Source organism: Chrysemys picta, chromosome 9 (assembly GCF_011386835.1).
Source record: "Chrysemys picta bellii isolate R12L10 chromosome 9, ASM1138683v2, whole genome shotgun sequence".
NCBI classification, from domain to species: domain Eukaryota; kingdom Metazoa; phylum Chordata; order Testudines; family Emydidae; genus Chrysemys; species Chrysemys picta.
In genome coordinates, this window is record NC_088799.1 from 96,035,157 (window position 1) to 96,056,960 (window position 21,804).

The window sequence follows — 21,804 nt, forward strand, 5'->3', positions numbered from 1 at the left end:
TTTTAATAAACAGGAGGAAAGATGCTAATATTTTAATTCAAAACAAACAACCACATTGTAAAATACATCCCTGGGATGTTCCACTGTTTTGAAAAAAAAGATTGCTGGATTCTAAAATATTGATTAACTCTGCCATTTAGACTATTGACAGTCACAAAAATCATTTACTTCAAAATTCGTTTGGCCTGTTTATACATTAAAAGTGAAGAGAATTCCCTGTAGGCATTGAGGACAATTTAAGGGGAAGTAAAGTGCAGAGTGAGTGGGAATAAATGGGCTGGCAGTATAAAAGTAAAGACTGATTGACATTTCTTAATGAACAAACTGTTCCAAAAATAATTCTATTTTTTTATTGGTTTTTAAATTTTTACTCTTGCTGATGCAGCCTACTGTTGGGAGTAGTCACTGAGATAGTTTTCCCCCTTCTAGCATGCCCTGCTGTAAACTCCTACAATACCTTCAGTCCTGGGAGCTACAAATCCCAGAATGCCTTGATTCTTGGCTGGACAGGGGGAAAGGACAGGGCCACATGTGGTCGGTGATCTCCTCTAAGTGCCTTTTTTGCACTGTCTTTCTGAGAACTCATCCTTTTCACCATGATAAATCTGAGACTTTCCATAAAAAATGCCAGGGCAAAAAGATGTCCCCCTAATCCTTATGGCTGATGATATTTCATGAGACACAATGCAAGTGAAAGATAATGAAACAGACTTTGTTTTTTAAAAGGTCTGAGCTATTTCACACAGCCAATAACTTAGAGGGAAACAGAGTGAGAAAATGCTTAGAGAATCCCTCCAGTACTTTGAAATGAACAGCAGTTCATTATACCGGTAAGAATTCAGAATGGCAAGAACTATTTAAATAGGCTGAAATTTGACTTAATCCCTCAGAAGCAGGGAAATTCAGAATTATGACTCAGTGTCCTTAAATTACTTCATTCTGCCAGGCAGCTATCTCCAAAGAGTTAGTGATCTCATCCCTTAGCCCTGTTAGCGTTGCCCCTTCCATGTCAGTATCTCTTGAAAGTCACAGCATTTTTATCCACTGCATGTTCAACCTTGTCACCTTCATCTTCACCTCCTCATCACAGAGCTGCTTTGTGCCAAGGAAGAATGGTCTTAAGGTACTGGTGCGCAAAGCGGGTGCTCTGAATTCAATTCCAGGCTGTGCCCTAGACTGCTCTTCCCATGTCACTTTGGACAATCACCTAGTGATAGATTTTAACTTTGCAATGTACCCTAAGGAAGAGATAGTGTGTAGTTGCACTGTCCTAGAAGCAGACCAGAGAACCAGCTCTTACCAGGTACACACAATTTGTCCCCTGCTCTCCATTTGATCTGGGATGAATTGAGTTACTTCATCTTTTTAATGACACAGCTTAATGTGTCACACATAATGGCCATACTGTGTCAGACCAAAGGTCCATGTAGCCCAGTATCCTGTCTTCAGACAGTAGCCAATGCCAGGTGCTTCAGAGTGAATGAACAGAACAGGGAATCATTGAGTGATCCATCTCCTGTCACCCATTCCCAGCTTCTGTGAGCTACTCCCGGCTGTGAACTGGCCAGCTAGTCAGGATGGCTTCTGTAGACATAGGACAGACACAAAGCTCCTCTTCCACCCCACCCCTGTCCATTACCTCCCCAGCCAGTATTCACAGGATGTAGGATCAAGTGAGTAGCCCCCTGGCCATCTGAGCTGAGCTCAGTCCCCTGTGCAATCAACTAGGACACTCTAGTACCCATTCTCTCTGTGCATCAGTTCCCTCTATGCAGAGGTGAAAGTAAGCGGGTATGGTACGGCGTACCGGCAAGAGCCGGTACGCCGTGCCGGACTGGAACTGCTTCTCTGGCGGTGATTTAAAGGGCCTAGGGCTCCAGCTGCTGCGGGGAGCCCCGGGCCATTTAAATCACCACTGGAGCTCCGGCAGCTGGGCTTGGCCAGCGCTTTAAAGGGCCCAGGGCTCCCCGCTTTAAATCGCTGTCAGAGCCCCGGGCCTCCGGCAGCCGGGCTCGGGTGGGGATTTAAAGGACTCTGGGCTCCCTGCACTGGCAGGTGCACTGGGTCTTTTAAATCCCCGCCTGAGCTCTGCCGCCCCAGGGTAGCGGTGTCAGGGCTCCTGCAGAGATTTAAAGAGCCCGGAGCTGTGCGGCGGCCGGAGCCCCAGGCCCTTTAATTCTCCCCTGAGCCCCAGGGTTCCCTGCTGCCTCTGCAGCTGGTAGCGCCAGGGTGATTTAAAGGCCCTGGGGCTCCCAGCCACAGCCGGAGCCCCAGGGCCCTTAAATCTTGAAAGGCCCCGCCTCTTCCGGTTGAGGCCTCACCCCGCTCAGGACTCCTTTAAGTTACTTTCACCCCTACTTCTATGTAAAATGGGACCAATAATATTTCCCTACTTGACAGGAGTGTTGGAAGATTTTCGGAACAGTCTAGGGAATTTAGCCAGGTACGTTCCATGAATTGTAATAAAAAATGCATCTGAATCCTTTAGGCTTCTTTAAAGTCTCACTCCTTGATGTTTGTGACATGCTCAGATACTGCAGTAATGAGGCCTTCAGATTCCTACATGTACGCAACAACCTGTGACCCACATTTCACTCCATTACGGTGGAAGAGAGTCCTTTGATTTCAACACTAACGTTTAGCTCAGTTGTCTGACGTTAACTTATCATTTTTACCCATTATTTAGGTTCGAGGGTTCCAAGGCCAGAAGGGACCATTGTGATCATCTCATCTGATCTCCTGTGTAGAACAGGTTACAGAACTTCCAAAAACAATTTCTAAAGCAGAACATTTAGAAAAACATCCTGCTTACCCTGGCGAGCTGTGTGCCAGAGGTTGCCGACCCCTGAGTTACTGCATTAGTGCACTATGGGAAGCACATATCTAACAGGCTGAATTTCATGTGGGTAACAAAGTCTGAAATCAGGAGCACATTTGTGTGTGCTGTTACTTGTACCTAATCTTCCGGTATGGAAAATGATTACTCTAGTAAACTAGATAGTGATTCAAAGCTACTTGCTGGAGGAGATACCCAGCCAATAGTAATGAGTTATATTAAGTGGGCTTGAAGAACCATAATCCAAACAGAGTAAGTGAAAGTTTTGCGCTCACACTATAAGCACTATCTTCAGGAGCCAAATTCATGCTCATGTTCTGTTATGGCCTTACAAAGCATGTAGCAAATTCCTCCAAGTATGTTCCTGTGCTGAAGGCAGAATGTAATGACATAGGGAAAATTGGACTCTATGGTGAAGTGCACCAAAGAACTGTACCCAAGCATTTTTGATCAGAACCTGCTGTGCTACATGACTCTGCATCTGTCAGTGGAATCCGAGTTTGCATATGCCTTCCTTCCCTTTATTGCATGTTACAAGTTTGCATGTCGGGTCAGCAGCTGAGAGATATTATAGTCCTCTCTGAAGTCGGTGACCTTAACCTCTGTACAGGATTCAGTGACCCATCCTCAGCTCATTGAAGTATTTGTTCCCTCTTCATACAATACTAGACATCTCCAAGCGAATTACATCATCTAGAGGATGCTGATGTGAGCAGGAGAATAAGACCCATTCCGGCTGACAGAACTGTATAGAAGAAACAGAGAACATGGTCCCCAGTTTTAAATACAAGCAAATTCTTTTGCAAGTAATGCTGTGATTAAGCTCTCAGGATGTTATTAGAGTAGTCATTGCTGTTAACCAAGGATGAAGCATTTAGGCCCAAATCCTCAAAGGTGTTTAGGCACCAAACTCCCATCGATTTCCATTTAAATCAATGGGAGATAAGCAGCTAAGTCCCTTTGGCCTCAGAACGCGAATCAACACCTACTGAGGTGACTGACAAAGTCTCACTGACTTCAGTGGGAGCATGATAAGTCCATTAATCGTGAGATTTGCCTCAGGATCTTATCTTAGACACTAAACTGGATTTATGACATATTAATGAGAATTGGCAGTACTGTTGTTCAAAGCTTGTTTGGACAACCATGTCCCTCAAAATGCTTTGGTAATTCAGCATCCAAGACTGGAAATTTGATTGTAAAGAATAGCTCAAGGTGCTGCCAGCTGCTCCCGGTGTCTGTAGACACACTAGAAACAATCTTTATGATTCCCACTGAAATCCCAACCACTCTGTGAAGTATATTTGGCTATTTCTCAGCGAGGTTCCTGACTTCAGCTCAGTCATGAAACTGGAGTGTTCAAACTTCTGATTGTTGGATACTTTAGTGTCTTCTTCAAAGCAGTCCTAGAACCACTAGCCATCGAAAACCACCGATAAAAGAGTTACTGCAACTGGTTCAACATTTTTAAGAAGCTGCTCATGAGACAGGCCATATTGTAGGCCTGGACATCGCTTTCACCTCTGGGACTCTTTCAGCATGCTACTTCTATTGACTTTAGAGTGATATCAGATTACTATTTTCCTTTTCTTTGCAGTGTTCAAGTTACACTCTCACAGTCTCTATTCCCCTCAAAATAGTTTACTAAATAACCCAAGGTTTGGGGAGATGCTGAAGGGTTCTGATCTCGAGGCAGGATTATATTAATACTTTGCACTTTTTACCTGCAGATAGTAAAACGCTTTACAAAAAAGCATAAGTAGTGTCACCCTGATCTCAAATATTACTTAGTAGGAGAGAGATTTTCCTGAGACAACAGATTCTGGAATGACTCCCAGTTGTCCTCCACTCTATCCCTTAAACTATGTTTCCTCCTTCAAATTTTATCCCAGAACTGTCTCCAAAGGAGAGATTTGTCTGAGTCAGGATTTCAACAATTGGCTCAAGGTTTTGTAAAATTAAAATTTTAAATATTAGGTAGCTAACCTTGAGAACAAATTGTGTTATTAGGACGATGATGAAATGGTGATCCCAGAGAGAGATGCTGTAAGTCTCTAGGAAATAAATGGTAAATGTGTTATGACATGTGAAAAGCAGCATAAATGTTGTAATCTTTGGAGACCAAACCAGATGTCCTGGTTTAGTCAAAGCTAATCCCAAAAACCTTGTCTTCTGTGACCTCTTCTAAATCCAGCAAATTTTATTTCCAACTGCATGTGATTATGAAATAATAATTAGTGAAATATCAAAACGCAGTAGGTCAGGCAGATTGCCTGGTGTATTCAAAAGTTTATGATCTGAGGAGTAACCTCAGGATTGACAGGTCACCTTTGGGAATGAGATGATGCCTTAGAGCAGTGCACATTTTATGCTTTTAGCACCTGAGTGGGGAAATCGGAGGCTTCAAAGCACATTGCTGTTTTGTGTCCCCTAGCTACTGCTAATGTGCAATTTAGGAAGAGTGGGTCAGAATCCTTAATTTGGTGTATATCATCATAGCTCCATTGACATCAAGGGAGCTACCCAGATTTACAGCGACTGAGGTTCTGGCCTGGATTGTATGACCTGCTTGCCATAAGGTGAGTGCTGGATTTTTTACCATATTACATACACAAGTACTTTATAGGTTAGAACCCCTGGGCTGAGTTATGCTAGACATATTATAATGAGAAATAATGTGAGAGTTTAAAACAATTAATAGAATTTAAATAGAGTTTGAAAAGGGGAAAGTGCAGAAAATGGAAAAAATGCATAAAATATTTAATATAAATCCAAACTGAATAAATGATATTAATCTACTTTAGGCTAATGGTTCTTATCTGGTAAAATACCAGAGTCATCACTGAACTGGTGAATGGCAACTAACTTGCACGATAAACCTTAAAAAGCCTAATTATTTGGTGTTGAAATAAGGAAAAACCCCTCCTTGTTTAATGTTAAACACCGTCTATCTGCACTAAGAATAGACGTCTAAATAATTGACCTGATTTGCATTAATGCTAAGGACCAAACAGCTCCTGCTGAGGTCAATGTTGGCACTTCTGAAAAGCAGGTCATGTACTTTTTGATTTTTGAAAACCTTAGCCTCTTTGCCTCAATGTAACTTTAGTGTTCTGCAGCTCTCAAACTAAGGAAATAGCAATAAGCAAGCTGACTGATACGGTAGCAGTATTATGTGTAAACTCCAGTTGGAAAGTAAAATCAAGTCCATTCCTCTTTAGGTTTCTCGAGACTGAGTGCATTGCAGAGATGACACATTTGATTTCTGTATGGAAGGAAAGAAGTGACTGTTGTAGCCAGTGGCAATCCCTGTTGGCTTGAGGTAACAGAAAAAATGGCAAATAGAATTCTTCAGTAGAAAATGTTCAGGGAGCTAAAAAAAGCGAGAGGAGAAAATGTCTTCCACAACAACAACAACAAAAGGCCTAATCCCACACTCAGGTTTTGTCAAGGTATTTCAGACAAATAGGAAAGCGCATCCTAAATGACTGATAGCACCAGTGGAAGATAAAAGAAAAGAAATGAATAAATAAATATTAAAGGATGAAAAATAATTTATTGTTGCTATCTCTTAAATCAGGCCCAGGAGAACTGCTGGGTGTCCAGTGCATCTGAAAATCATGCCTTTTACTTATGTGGCTACGTATGAATATAGGAGTCTAATTGTGGCCCTAGTGGGGGTTTTCCCCCAAAGTTGTGGCAGATTTAGAGGGATTTTTGTGTTTGTTGTTTACTCTATGCAGTCAGCCTAAAAAAACGCTGAGACTTTATCTGTAGTGCTAAGTCAGTGCTTGGTCAAGCCTTAAAGCAGTGTGGTTTTTGACGCAGTGCTGAAGGAGAGATTTTGATTCTTAGAGTTGTTGTCTGCCTAAAGTTGAGCTGCTATGATTAATCTGGTTATTTGATCTGAACCCAACAGATTTGAGGAGTGAAGTGACTCGCGTTCTCCAGAACAGTTCAAAGGAGAAGGCAAAGTAAGACTTTTCCCTGCTCAGAACACAATGGTCAGATGTTAACAAACCAGCTCAAAGTCACTATTTGGAGTAATTATTTCTGCTATCGTTTCCTGTCAATTGTGGAATAATTTATATGTGAATACATTATTTCATTATTCAACCAAATCTAGTTACCGTCAAGTTTCTGGTCTTCTCTCTCTTGCAAATACCCATCAGGGAGTGGAGAGAAGGGATGATACTGTCAGAGCCCTCTTGTGTTTTGCCAGAATAATTTCATTGGGGGAATCAGTCAATACCACAGATAGAACTGTGGGGGAACTGGAATTTCTACATTTCCTTTCATGTCAGATCAGAACAAAACGGTAGAATTATTAAATTTTCTGCTAATCCAATTTAAAAAACAAATTCCGGTCAATCAAAATACATTTCAAACAAAAGTCATTATGAAACAAAAAATCAAAACATTCCAGTAAGTTGACCTAAACAAAATGCTTCGTTTCAATTCCACCCCCGCCAAAAAAAAAAAATGTTGCCAAAATCAACACATTCCCACAAAAAGTTTCTATTTTGATGAATCAGCATTTTCCAATGGAAAAATGTTCTGTCAGAAAAAGTTTGATCAGCTGTAACCATGGCTCAGAGAGGTATTGTGTGTCTGCACTGACTCCAGGACCCTGACAGCAAAGTTCCATTGCAGCTCTACTGCCATGGCTTCCCTCACATGCTATAGGTACTACCTCAACCTCTCCCCCTAGCCTGCCTTCAGAGGGATTTCCACAGCACAGAGCGACCATGGAAGAGTTAGTGCTTCTCAACTTGTATTTACCCTCTACTGGCTTTTCTGCCAGCAGTAGGGTGACCAGACAGCAAGTGTGAAAAATTGGGACAGAGGGTGGTAGGTAATAGGAGCCTATATAAGAAAAAGACCCCAAAATTGGGACTGTCCCTATAAAATCGGGACATCTGGTCACCCTAGCCAGCAGGGCAAGGGGATAGGGGTAATGCATGTTTTCTTGGCCGCACCTCAGCCTTCCCATTGCTGTTCTTATCATGCACATTCTCCAGCTCTGGGAAAGCATGGAATGTGTTACACTTTATATGACGGTTCTGTTGATAAATAGTTCATGAACACTTTAATAGCTGATTAAGGGGTGTGTTAATAAATGGTTAATAGATGGTTATAGAGTCCAGCAGGTCAATGGATTGCTTGTAGTCGTGGGTTATAGTCGTCCAGAACACCTTCTGCTGATGTGCTTAAACTATTCTATTACACATACTACCCTGGTCTGTAACATGCTTATGATATCTATCAATCATGTATTAACCCTTTCTAAACCTTTCATAAATGGACTCTTAAAAGTGTGACCATTAGATCAATAGGGCTGCTCTTCTATCAAAGGCATAATTACCTAATTACCATCATCTGAGCACCTCTTTACAACTCCCCTGCGAGGTAGAGCAGTGCTGTTATCCCCATTTCGCAGGTGGGGATCTGAGGCACAGCAAGACTAAATGACTTGCCCAAAGTCACACAGGAAGTCTGTGGAGGAGCAGGGAAATAAACCTGGCTCTCCTGAATCTCTGGTTAGCAACCTAACACTTGGACCACCCTTCTTCTTGCAGCCTACAGAATGTAATGGCATTTGAATAATATCTGTAGTGGGCAATAAAGAGTATCCTTTCTGTACGTTTTATGAGCCATCCTTTGGAATTCTGTACTGAATTCTATAGGGTGGTTTAAAAACCTATAGCTAGGTCATTCTTTTTCCTTGGAAGTAATTCTATAAGATGTTTCTCTAGGTGAGGCAGAGACAGTGCAGGGAGGTGGTGACCTTCTACTCTCCTCCCATTTATCTGTTCCCAAAAGCCCAAGATGACCACCCAGGGTGGCCTGTTCACATCTTATTCCAATGCGGCTCACGTTTTGGCTTTAGCTTGTTAGCTCACCCAGCCCGCACATGTGAGCGCTGTGCGTCCCCTCAAGAAGATTTTTACAAGCCCTGGTACAAATCAGCCAAGGGACTGAGCATGCCTCAGAGTGACAGGAGGAAATACACAATGTACTCAAAACCCCTAAGTAAGCTGCGGCTACATTGAAATGAACTTAATGGTTGCTTTTGGTATTGCTAGCACACACCGCAGGGAGAGCAAATGCTAAAGAGCTGCTTCCTGCACTAAAATATGAAACCACAAAAGATCTCATTTTACTAACCTTCCCTGAGCCACGCACACCCAGAAAAATAAATTAAAAGGGTAAATAAGGGTTTTTAATCATTTATTTGGAGGGGGAAACCATCCCCTGATTTACAGTATTGATATGTTTTAACTATATTTAGGATCAAATCTTCCTAGGTTTATCTTCATAACTCTTTTCTGTGGGAGGGAAGTATCAGCCCCTATTTACAGATGGGAACCTGAGGTATAGGGCAGATTAAGTGATTTCCCCAAGTCAGACATGAAGTAAGTGGCTGAGTAGGGAACGGGACCCAGGTCTCCTGAGTCCTAGACCCATGCCCTATCCATTAGATCACTCTTCTCTCCTGATCCCACCAGTGGTTTCAGTGGGGTGAGAATTAGACCACTGACATTCCCCTGGCACTTTATATGTTCAAAGCATGGTGTAATGGTTACATAATTAATCTGTTTTGATTATTTCCTTTGTTTCTAAGTCTTTTCCATGTGATCGCACCCCTACTCCCCATTCTCCCAGGTGGAAGCATTAGTATTGCTGATCTCCAGGGTAGTCAGCCCCAGAATACATGTAGCAACAAGTGGAGAACATCCTTCGACATTTCACCTGTTCCCTACACTGTTGACACATTTCATTTCCACTCCTGGAAAAGTGATGCTTGTGAAAATGGCCTCTCGTCATGATAACATCTACACAATTAGATGGAGTCTTGCAGCCTATCCATTCAGTTCTATCAGTCAATCACTCAACCGTGTCCTGAGTCAGACTGATACATCTAGCAATCATGGGGGATCACAAGCCTCTCCCCCTCCCCGTCCCTCTCTCTGGGACTGTCCCAGCCCGGGCTGTTCCTCCTTCCATGGACAGCCTGAATGAAAGCGATGCTGCCCAATGGAATATGAGTGTGCAACTCAGCCAGTTAATGGGAGCTGGAAGTTGCCAGTTCTGGGTTTAGAGGGAAGGGAGCTGAAACTGCAGGGGAAAGATGAGTAAGTCTGGGGTGGGGAGGTCCTGACCTGTGCCCCCATTCCAGGGGGCCCCTCCCCATGACCCCAGGTCCCATACCCCATGTAGGGCCCCCCAGGGGACTCCTCCCTGTGCTCCCAGGTCCCAGCCCCCCTCTATGGTACCCCCAGATCCCAGAGGTCCCTGTCTGTGACCCCAATTCCCAGCCCCTCATTTCCCAGGGAACCCCTCCCTGTGCCCCCAGATCCTAGCCTCCCAGTTCTCAGGATCCCCCATTCTTTCTAGTTTTCAGGGTGTTTCCCCAGGCCTTTGACATCCCCCTCCCCCATGCCACATTCTGACCCCCAAGTTCCTCATGCTCCCCAACCCTCAGGGGCTCCTCCTTTTTCTTGCTTATCCCAAAGGGAGGTGTCAGTGCAGGGGGGTGAGGATATTTCAGGCGTGAACCTTCCACTATCACAACCCATCTTAGCTACCTCCAGTGCAGTGGAGCATTTGCATTTTAAATCCCCCACCCCTCAATAACCCTTTCCCAAGGACAGGGAAGGGGCACTTGAATATTGGGGATGCTCAATATTGGGGAGTAGGGAGAGATCTGCCCTTCTGGATCCTTCATGTCACTACCCCCTCTGCATCCCCACACCAGTGAGTCTCGTATCAGTACTCCTCTGGTTCCCCCCACCCTTTCTGGGACTCTCCGCTCACCATGCTCCCCTGACACCAAAGCCCTCTGGTGCCCTCCTGACACTACGGCTCCCCTTGGGTTGCTGACCCATTGTGGAGAGCCCAGGGAGACAGCAGGGGGCAGGGGCACCAACATACACCCAGGGTGCTGTTTTCCCTAAGGCCATCCCTGATTTTGTGATTAAGTGACCATTTATCACGTTTGTAAGTGGCAAGATAAACTGGAGTGTATAAGGGGACTGTCACTTGACTCCATTATAAGACGATTGTATTATTATGGGAGTTCACTTTGGTGCTGGGTTGGGGTGACTGCCCTGAAATAGACACTCGTGGTGGTGAGCCGCACCAGACAGCGTGACAGTAAACATACTTGACCAGGGACCATCAAAACAACTAGCCTTCAGTGGAGGAGAGAAGTGGAATAGCGTTGACTGTCCCCGCATGGAAGAACCAGGGTGAGGATTTTTTTTGCAGCAAGCAGTAAGATTTGAGGCATTTGTGCTCTGAGGGAAAGCTGTGGTGCTGGCAAGCACGGCTGTTGATGCCAGACGTGGTTTTAGGATATGGTTAGATCTCCCTCTGCTTATCCACTAGCACTTGGAGAACAGCGTTGGGGTGTGAGCGAGTGGGGGCACATGTTGTGCATAGTCAAAGGAACTTGCAATTTCTTCCAAATAAATCTAGAGTCAACCTCCCTTTGCCTTCTGCAGCCACCAGTCAGGCATTACACTTCCAATGAGGATCTAGGTCTCAAGCCCAAATCTAGCCTAAAGGGTTTGTTTTTCTGTGCAACCGTATGATGAATTGTATGAACATTATATATATATTTGCACCACTATAGCTAATAACCTTGCATTAGCATTTCCACTGAAGTCAGCAGTTCAGTGGTATATTTTTACATTAATCAAGTAAATATATGCTGGGTCTTTCTGTACCACCTGCTGCACTAGTGTGAGCTGAGGAGTGGCTGGTGGGCTACGTGGGATCAAAATATACTCTCCTTGGAGAAGAAATATCTGGTCATTTGTGCTATAATGTAATAAAAATACTCTGAATGGCAAAGCAGCTAAGGAGACAAATCAGAGAGTAATCACAGCACAATTAGCGCATGTTCAGGTACAAAAGGACCTTCTGAGCTTTCCCCCTCAGACATAACCCTATTCTCTCTGTGCTGAGTAGCAACTCATGCTGACTACAGCTGGTAGGATTGTCCACCAAGTCCCAGTGCAGAATGGGATTCAAAGTTACAATGAAGTCAAAACAGACTTTCCAGTTTCCACACCGGAGGTATGGGTATAGACAGAAAGAAATTGCACTTATCAATGCAAATCTCTGAAGCATTTCCAGCGGTGATGATTATTATAAGGCCAAACCCAATGAACTCTATTTAACCCCATTATAGTTATTGTAAAAACCTCTGCAAACACGGACCACAATCTCCCCTTGAGCAGGATGGAAAGCCTGACAATCACAGCAATATAGCATGCTGGGGAGGGGGGCTGGGGGCTACAACCAGGGTTTCCCTATCTCACTACCCTCCATACAATGAAACTGAACCAATTCTTCTTCTAGGCCTAATGTGCCCAGGTGGGGAAGGAATGAGGGAATAGCTTTTACCTCCTTGTGTGATTAAACTAAGCTATCTACAATTTAGTTAGGAGCTACACTTTCTTCCTTTCATGCTGGGTAACCTGAATGTGTTCCTTCCCCATTGTTAAATCTCTGGAAATCCTGTGAATATTATGGAATATATTACTGGCAAATTGCCAATAAGGATCTTATCCTCGTATTGCCGTAAGAAGTTTTCAGTTTCAACAAGCCATTTAAAAAGGACTTTTCCCTCTAGGCTCTTTGTTAATCACTGAAATTGCTATAAATCCAATTTTATTGAATTGAGCAAATCTAATGCTTTATATTAAAGCTGGGTGGTTTCTTTTAATACATATTGTATATGCAGAAGATAAAAAGACAATAACAATGTTTAAATGAATTGTAACTCTCCAGAAAACAAAAACAATCAGATATAAATTTGCAATTTCAATTCAGAATGTTTTTCAACCAGATCAAACTTGTCTCCTGCCTCTGAAGGGAAATACAGAAGAACAGCATTATTCTGTTTGCATAGCTCTGATTGCAGACAGTAGTGTGAAAAGTGGCGCTAACAATAATTGCTGAAATATTCAGAAAACAGCTTAGTAAGAACTCATTTGCACTGGGAGATTGCATATTTGACATCCTTTTAAACTCCAGTGCTGAGGTTACTTGTTTGTAAATTCTACATTTTTAGATATTAAGTAAAAAGGGGACCCGTTTGTGATGAACCCCTTAGTGAGTCCAACTCTCCATAAACTCCCTGACAGACATATCAATGCAAACTGAAAAATACCCAGAATCTATCTGTGTTACTTATATGGCTCCATTATCATACTATCTGAGTGCCTACAAGTGCTATAGGAAGTGCGGCTACGCCAACGAGACACTACCCCACATCCTGTGTAGCTGCAAGCCCTATTCAAGAGCTTGGCAGCTGCGACACAACGCCATCCAAGGTCGGAGCCATCCCGCACCCAATGGGGAAGGTTGCCGTAAACTCCGCTATCCCCGGAGCCGACAGCCAACTGCAACCGGACATCGTCATCACCAACGAGGACCAGAAGAAGATCATGATGGTGGATGTCACAGTGCCCTTTGAGAACAGCCTGCCATGATGCCCAAGCTCGAAAGGTGGAGAAATACACCCCTTTGGCTGATACCTTGATAGCTAAGGGTTACCAGTTCCAGCAAGGCCGTCTCTGGCTTTTTGGCCACCCCAAGCAAAAAAAAAAAAAAAAAAAAAACCTGTGCGCTGGTGGGGGAGGGGGGGATGAGGAGGGAGGGTGCGGGCGGGAAAGAGAGAGAAGGGGGCAGCCAGGGCTACAGCAGGGGCGCTGTCACGCCGCCCCTCCCGCTGTGCCGCTGCCTGCCGCGAGGGCTCCGCTCCGGTCGGCGGGGAGGGAAGGAAGAGGACTGCCCTGCAGGGTGCTCTGGTTCTCCGCGCCGCCGCCCCCTACAGGGCGGCCGGAGCGGAACAAGAAAAAAAAAAAAGTGGCCGGGCCGCTCTAGGATTAGGCAGAATGCCGCCTCCAACAATCTGCCGCCCCAAGCACCAGCTTGCTCAGCTGGTGCCTGGAGCCGGCCCTGAGTTCCAGACACACGCACTGATCATTAGAGTCTTGGCGCCTGGAACCCCAGTAACCAGCGAGTGCTGAGAGAATGCGGAATCGGTTAATGCTACGCTCGGCTGATGTGGCAACTCATGGTGTCGGACACCATAACGTAGTCGAGGGACTTCTACATAGAACACATCACCGGACATCGGCAATACCAAGAGGGATGAGCTGGAGTGCCGATGAGAAGTGCAGTCTGGAAAGTAACAAATACTTTCCTCATGGATTGTATTTTCTAAATGGACAACCAACCTAATTCTCAATTACTGAGGGAGAATCTCCCCTCATTGGTACATTTTGCTTTCCACAACCAAATCTCTGTACAGCTTTTTATGAGTGATGTACCCTAGTAATCGGATTCTAATATCTAAACTGTATTGTTAAATCTATTCACCTAAATTTGGGTTATTGCTCATTATGTACTCTATGTATTGTATAACTTTTAAAAAACTAACTTTGTATTTGTGGATAATCTAAGCACTCTACCCAGATGTACAGACACTCTTTTCCCAACCTATGTATTATTATATATTATTAACATTAGCTTTAATAATTTTTTTAAATTTTTACCTTCCATGTAAAATCAAAATCAATCAACAAAGTCCATACTGGACTTTGTGGCACTTCTACCTTCAATTATCCCCATTTTATAGATAGACTTTAAGGTCAGCATGGACCATTATGATCATCTAGTCTGACCTTCTGCACAATGCAGGCCACAGAATCTCACCCACCCACTCCTGTAACAAACCCCTAACCTATGCCTGAGTTACTGAAGTCTTCAAATCGTGGTTTAAAGACCTCAAGGTGCAGAGAATCCTACAGCAAGTGACTCGTGCCCCACGCTGCAGAGGAAGGCAAAAAAAACCCAATCTGCTCTGGAGGAAAATTCCTTCCCAACCCCAAATACGGCGATCAGTTAAACCTTGAGCATGTGGGCAAGACTCGCCAGCCACACAGATGGAGAAGTGAGGCACAGAGACTTACCCAAGGCCACACAGAAGTCCCCTATCTATTTCCCTCCCTCTCAGTCTGCTTACCCTCTCTCCATTTCCTTATTTTCCAGTACTTCAACCCAGACAGCCCTTTCTCCAGACCTAAAACAAAGTTTGTGTTTATACAATTACATAAATATCAATAAAGCCTGGTAATAGTGAGACGTGTTTTGGCTTTTTAGATAGTGTCAGTCCCAACGTGCTTATAATCTTCCTATATAATTGTACAGTACCTAGCACAACCCTGACCTGGATGTTACTGCAATATAAACAATAAATTAGCAACAAAGAACCAGCTGAGATCTGGGAACATCCTGAGTCTGTTCTCCTGTTGGAGTTGAGAGCATGAAGCCTTTTGCCTCTTGCATATTAATAATCCATTTTAGAGGGGAAGGCATTACAAAAATGATGTAAAGGAGATAAACACTGGCACCTTTATGGCAATGATAGATGATAGCAGACAGTAGGCCTGAGTTTGAAATCTTGTTCTTTTTCAGGGCAGGAAAATTTAATGTCTCTTGACCTAAAGCCAGTTATTCAGACACAACAGGAAAAGCCTGTTGAAGTAAAGAGGGCATTCAGTGGGAGAAATATATATTAGGACCCATATGTATTGTCATTATATTGATTCCCCACATATACATATGTGCATGTGGTGATCTGTCCTTCCAAGGGGTGTGTGTGGAAGGGAAATCAATATCACCACCACACATATGATTATAATTCTCTTCTCACTGACCTACTCAGTGGCTTTATTCTGATCCCACTTTGGTTCATGGCAAAGCTTCTGTTGATTTCAATGGTGTGGGATTGTGCCCTAAATCTGGAGTAACTGTATGGAAATCAGGGTAAAATGTTATGAGAAGAGAATCAGATCTCATGTGTTTTGGGAAGAAAACTCAAAGAATCAAATCCAAACTGCATTAGGAAAAGGCAGATTCTCAGTCATTGGGTTGGATTTAGCACGTACTAAGATTTACTTTAACAATAATCTTCCCTGAAATAATAGATATACACAAGTTTGCAGAAGTGCTATTACATTTGCTTGGCAGATTATAACAGATTTATGAGGAGGTAAAGAGGTTGATCTAAACAAACTAAAATAAAAATGTTAAGAATGGTTACGCTGAGTAGGAGATAACAATAACCAGGCATGTCCTGAGATTCTGTTCTTTTATAAAGGAGTGTCTTGATTGCTAAAGATAAGGGTTCTGAAAATGGAGTAGCTCTATTGTAAAATGTGTATTTCTGCTGATTTATTTGTTTGTCTCGTTATGTTAAGATGGATCAGAGTTCCTATATCCCTCTGCATGTGCCCTCCAGCCCATCTCAGGGAAGGATGGACTTTAAACCCACTCAGGACCTGAAACTCACCCCTGTTATTGTGGGAACACCTTGGAGAGAAATGCATTCCCAGAAGGGGTAATAACTTCCAAAATGATGTTCTCTAATGGGATATTGCACTGTTATCTTGTTAGCTAACAGAACTGAGAGGAACGATGGTCCAGCGGTTAGGTCATCACATAGCGATGCGGATTCAAGTCCCTATTCCACCACAGACTTCATTTGTGACTCTACTTCAGTGTGGGGGAAGAGGCTACCGGAGTTTATGTGCAGGAAAGGAAGGGATTGTGGGACAAAGTGATGGGAGTTGATTAAGGTGGGGGAAGTAAACTAGAGGGGGAGGGAGACAGAAAGGGGAAACAGATGTTAAAAAGACACTTTGGCCCAGTTCCTCTAAAAGGTATTTAGGTTTCTAATGCCTACTGGTTTCTGTGATGGTGCCCCCCATAAGGCTTTATGGAATATGCTTATGATTGTATATGTGACATAACTGGAATATGGTTTAGACTACATATGACATGTAACATAGCTATGTAAAGGTTATGATCTACTGAATATATTCATCCTATTTGTACGCATGTATCGTTTTTGAATTCAAAGTTATGAATATTGACTGTGTACTGGTTTGATTTTAACTAGCCTAGTAGAGCATTTGGTCAGCTTCTTCAGAAATGTGAAATTAAGTTCCCAATCAAAAACCACTTAAGCCAACAATGAACTTGAAGATGCCAATCCACATCTGAGCCTTCCCAGTAATGTGGCTTGGCTGGTGAAAACTGAGTCATACATGGACATGTGGCTTGCCCATGTGACTCCAAAACTCCATCTTGGAGTTGGACTTTGCACAGGAGAGAGGAGGGGGTCTCCACCCACAAGAGAAAGTCTGTTTAAACCCCTGGGATACCCCTCCATTTTGTCTTCAGCTGGCTAAAGAGATAGCCTCTCTACCACCACGGATACCTGCAAGAGACTGGAACAAAGGACAGTAACTTCAGGGGGGGGTGCGTGACTGCTGGACGCAGACTAGGAGACTAGTCTGTAAAAGGAAGCTTACTGGAACTGGTGAGGTTTTTATCTGTACTCAGTTTTATTACTGTATTAGGCTTAGATTTGCATGGTTTTTTTTTATTATTTTACTTGGTAATTCACTTTGTTCTGTCTGTTACTACTTGGAACCACTTAAATCCTACTTTTTGTATTTAATAAAATCACTTTTTACTTATTAATTAACCCAGAGTATGTATTAATACCTGGGGGAGGGGCAAAAATAGCTGTGCATATCTCTCTATCCGTGTTATAGAGGGTGAACAATGTATGAGTTTACCCTGTATAAGCTTTATACAGGGTAAAATGGATTTATTTGGGGTTTAGACTCCATTGGGAGTTGGGTACGTGAGTGTTAAAGACAGGAACACTTCTGTGGGCTGCTTTTGGTTAAGTCTGCAGCTTTGGGGCACGTGGTTCAGACCCTGGGTCTGTGTTGGAGCAGACTGGCATGGCTACAACAATGCTACATTTCTTTTGAACATTTTGTTCTATAACGCGAAGGTCCCGAGAAAATGGCTCTCACACAAAGAAGCGAGGCCATGAGATTTCAGGGGTAGGAACTCCAGGCTGGATCAAACCCAGAGGAAAGCCGGTTGCCTATATTTTCTGACAATGGCCAGTACCCCAGGCTTCAGAGGAAGGTACAAAAATAGGCCACAGTAGGCAGATGTGGGCATTGACATCCTGAGGCAGTGCGGACCAATTACACAGAGTGAAAAAGTACCTCCTTTTATCAGCTTTGTGTTGGCCAACTTTTCATCCACCACTGACTGTTCCCAGTTTTTTGTGTTACAAGACAGGTGGAATAGGAGCTCCCCAGCCAGCATCTCTAGACCATTCATTATTTTATATACTTGTTATCAACTACCCTCTTATCTCCTACCAATGGTAAGCAATCTTCCTCTGCATATGAGAGTTCTTCCCATCCCATGCCCCTAATCAGATGCAGCTGAGAGCTTAATTTGGCCACTACATAAGATCCTCCCTTTTTGCACCACTTAAACGACATAAAATTGCTATAATGCGGCTGCCAGTTCTCATCAGGGAATTCCCCCAGGCATAAGGGAACTTGCTGCTGGGTGAAACTGAGCCAGCTCTGGGTTTGTCTGCCTGCCTCTCCCTCCCACCCCTGCAGTTGAGGGGGCATATCAGGGTCTGGGAAGGCTGTGAATGAGCTATGCTGTTTTACATCGATATGCCACTGGTAAAGAGTCTAGTCTATTGGATTTTTACACCCTGACAAATACAATGTGGTAAAACACTAACCGTATAAAAAGTTGCCTCTGCATCTTTGCTCTCATACATTTTGAATGGAGTAAAAAGTCTGATCATGGAATTTCTAATAAGAATTGGTCTCAACTGAGCAGAATCCGTAAGTGTCACACTCCGCAAGTCCCCGAAGGCTGTGCTATTTAAGGCAAGTTCTGTTTTTATCAATAGCTCATTTGTGACATCTGACACAGAAGAAAGGAGCCTCGGGAGAAATGGATTTTAGCTAGGACTGAGTTAGATTTTATAGGTCAGCTTTTCTATGTTAATTCAATATCAAATGATTGCTAAAAGGGTACTTAGTGAGGTTTAATTAGGAAGGGGTGCGTATCATTGTCATTTAATGGAGTCACATTTGTATAGCTCCGGGATTGGCCATGACACATAGAAGTTTGCACATCTGGTTCTCAGTTCTGAATCCAGCAACGGCCAGTAAATGATCCACTTGGCTCTTGGGTTTCCTATGTGACCTATTCCAAGTCCTAGAGGACAGATGATCTCATTTAAAAAAAAATCCTTACAAGTGGGTCTGGCTGGATCAGCAAAGACCAAGGAGTGAATAAGCATGGGAAACCAGTTTACCCTTACACACCCCCTGGAGGCCATTTCCTTAACATAGCTGAGGTATATTGGCGGTGAAGGGGAAAGGGCCAACACATAGGGTTTAAGTGGAATATAAGTGGTGCATGCATAGACCTGTAGCTGGCCCTCTCTGATGGAGTGAAAGTCACCACAGCACAAAACAATGCATCTTTAATATGTCTAGATATTTTATATAGTTAGTATTGGAAACACGGACATTAGCTGAACATCTATTATTATATTAAATAAAAGGTGTTTAAATGGCAACAAACTAACTGGGTTTGTATAATACATTACATGTATCTCCATCAACCCCCAGATGTGCTCGTCTAAGAGAGGAACGATATTCAATTCTATAAAATAGCAGTTTTGTTAAATCTAAATTAAATGCTAATCCACAATGATCTGTCAGTCTTTAAAATGCCACCGGACTCCTTGTTGTTTTTGTGGATACAGACTAACACGGCTATCCACTGATGCTAATCCACAACGTTACCACATATTGTGCTGAATGGTGGTGTTTTAATTACTTCAAACCAGGCATAATGTGTTTATTGTAAATCTCTGCACCAGTTGTTCGAGAACTTGTGACTTTTGTTCATTGAATCATATTCTGTTTCCTGTCAGTTTTTTGTGATAAGCAGAGAAGTCACAAGATTCAGCAAAAGGGAAAAGATCATGCAAAAGATTTAGAACAGTGTTTCTCAAACTGGGGCTCTCGCTTGTGTAGGGAAAGCTCCTGGCGGGCCGGGCCGATTTGTTTACCTGCCGGGTCTGCAGGTTTGGCTGATCGCGGCTCCCACTGGCCGCGGTTCACTGCTCCAGGCCAACGGGGGCTGCGGTAAGTGGCGCGGGACAAGGGATTTGCTGGCCGCCACTTCCCGCAGCCCCCATTGGCCTGGAGCGGCGAACCGCAGCCAGTGGGAGCTGCGATCAGCCAAACCTGTGGACCCGGCAGGTAAACAAACCAGCTCGGCCCGCCAGGGGCTTTCCCTACACAAGCGGCGGCCCCAATTTGAGAATCACTGATTAAGAAAGTTAATGACAAAATAAGGGAGAATAGAAGGTGTGTAACAGAGATGAGGGTATTAAGATAAAATGAAATTCCATTTACAAGAGGCATTTTCCATTGACAGTATCTGCCATCAAAATCCTCTCAATTAAAATGCCGGACTTGTTCCATTGTTTGCATCCACCTCATTGTATTTTGTTTGGAAAATAAAGTGACTTCCCACAATAATGAAAAGGGAAGGTATTTCTTTTTTATTCTCCATTTTGTACAGGATGCTGTTTGAACAACTAACCTTTAACTAACGTGTTAATGCCACTTTCAACTGACGTGCCTATTTAAAATGAACAATGCAAGTGACAGAATATGGAAAACAATTAAGCCGAACTTGTCAAAATTAATAGAAGGGAAGGCATTTTCTTTTTAACCAGCAAAGACTATTAGAATCAAATGTTTTTCTTGAATAGACTTCTTCTTATTGTTTGTGTTTGGCTCTAAAAAGAAATATATTTAGCGTTCTTTTCTACAACAGAAGTACTCAGCTGGGTGATCTAAGTATATGCCAGTTTGATGAAGATGATATTTTCCCCGCAGAAGTAACTCACATTATTTGACCCTTCATTTCCTCAGGCCTGGTCTACACTGGGGGGGGGAGGAGGGGTCGATCTAAGTTATGCAACTTCAGCTACGTGAATAACGTAGCTGAAGTCGACGTACTTAGATCGACTAATCGTGGTGTATTCACTATGGTGACTTAACTGCTGCCGATCCTCCATCAACTCTGCCTGAACCTCTCGAAGAGCTGGAGTACAGGAGTCGACAGGAGAGCACTCGGGGATAGATTTATTGCGTCTAGACTAGACGCGATAAATTGATCCCCGCTGGATTGATCACTGCCCACCAATCCGGCCGGTAGTGAAGACATACCCTTATAGTGTCTATTGAAAGGGGCACTTACAGTTAGGGGATCTTCTGAAAAAGTTGGCATACACTTACTTTTGAAGGAGAGAATATATAATAAAGTGTGGGAGAATAAGCCTACCTGACATTTTGAACACCGAAGGACATATCAGGTGTTTCCTTATCTTTGTTCAGATGGACGGACAGTCCATGAAAACATATCAGAATACAAAAGAACATAAAATAATATCGATTATGTAATCTAGGCAATTTGATTTATTTGACAATTAAATTTCAAAGGGGCAATTACTATCAGAAGTTGTTGCAAAATATTTACACTATTGACGGGGATAACTTCTCATGAAGATACACATTTTAGTTGTCTGTTTCCTTTTTGAATACGGAGCAGAAATAATCTAACAATTCTTACATCTAATGGCTAGCACAGAGAGATTGAGAATAAATCTGTGACATACATGACAATATCCTGGACATACCTTATTGAATTGTTTAAGTATTTTAGGAGCTCATTGTATTAAAAAGGCAAATGTTTATGTACTTCTGTGGGATTATATGTAGCTTCTTTTAAGAGGTATGCACATGCACCAACTTTGGTTATGCAAGCACTCAGCCTTTTGAATCATCACCTGGAAGGAGAGACCATTGTCTGGCTGAATAACTGTTTACAGTTTCTACCAAGACACAAACTGGACAACAGAGGGATTCGCTGACTTGTGAGTGTGCTTATTCTGAGCTGAAGCTGTGATTAATTTGTGACCACAAGAAAAACCCCAACTAATTACCAACCGGAGCCCTTAT

At 43.1% G+C, this 21,804-nt stretch overlaps 1 long non-coding RNA gene across 1 annotated transcript; it reads left to right on the forward strand.

Annotated features, from left to right (window-relative positions):
- Positions 1–994: 994 nt before the first annotated feature.
- LOC122173800 (uncharacterized) lies at positions 995–9,129 on the forward strand. The gene is made up of 3 exons (XR_006174661.2): positions 995–5,415; positions 6,058–6,158; positions 6,756–9,129. It is a non-coding gene; the product is annotated as an uncharacterized LOC122173800 (long non-coding RNA).
- The last annotated feature ends 12,675 nt before the right edge of the window (positions 9,130–21,804 follow it).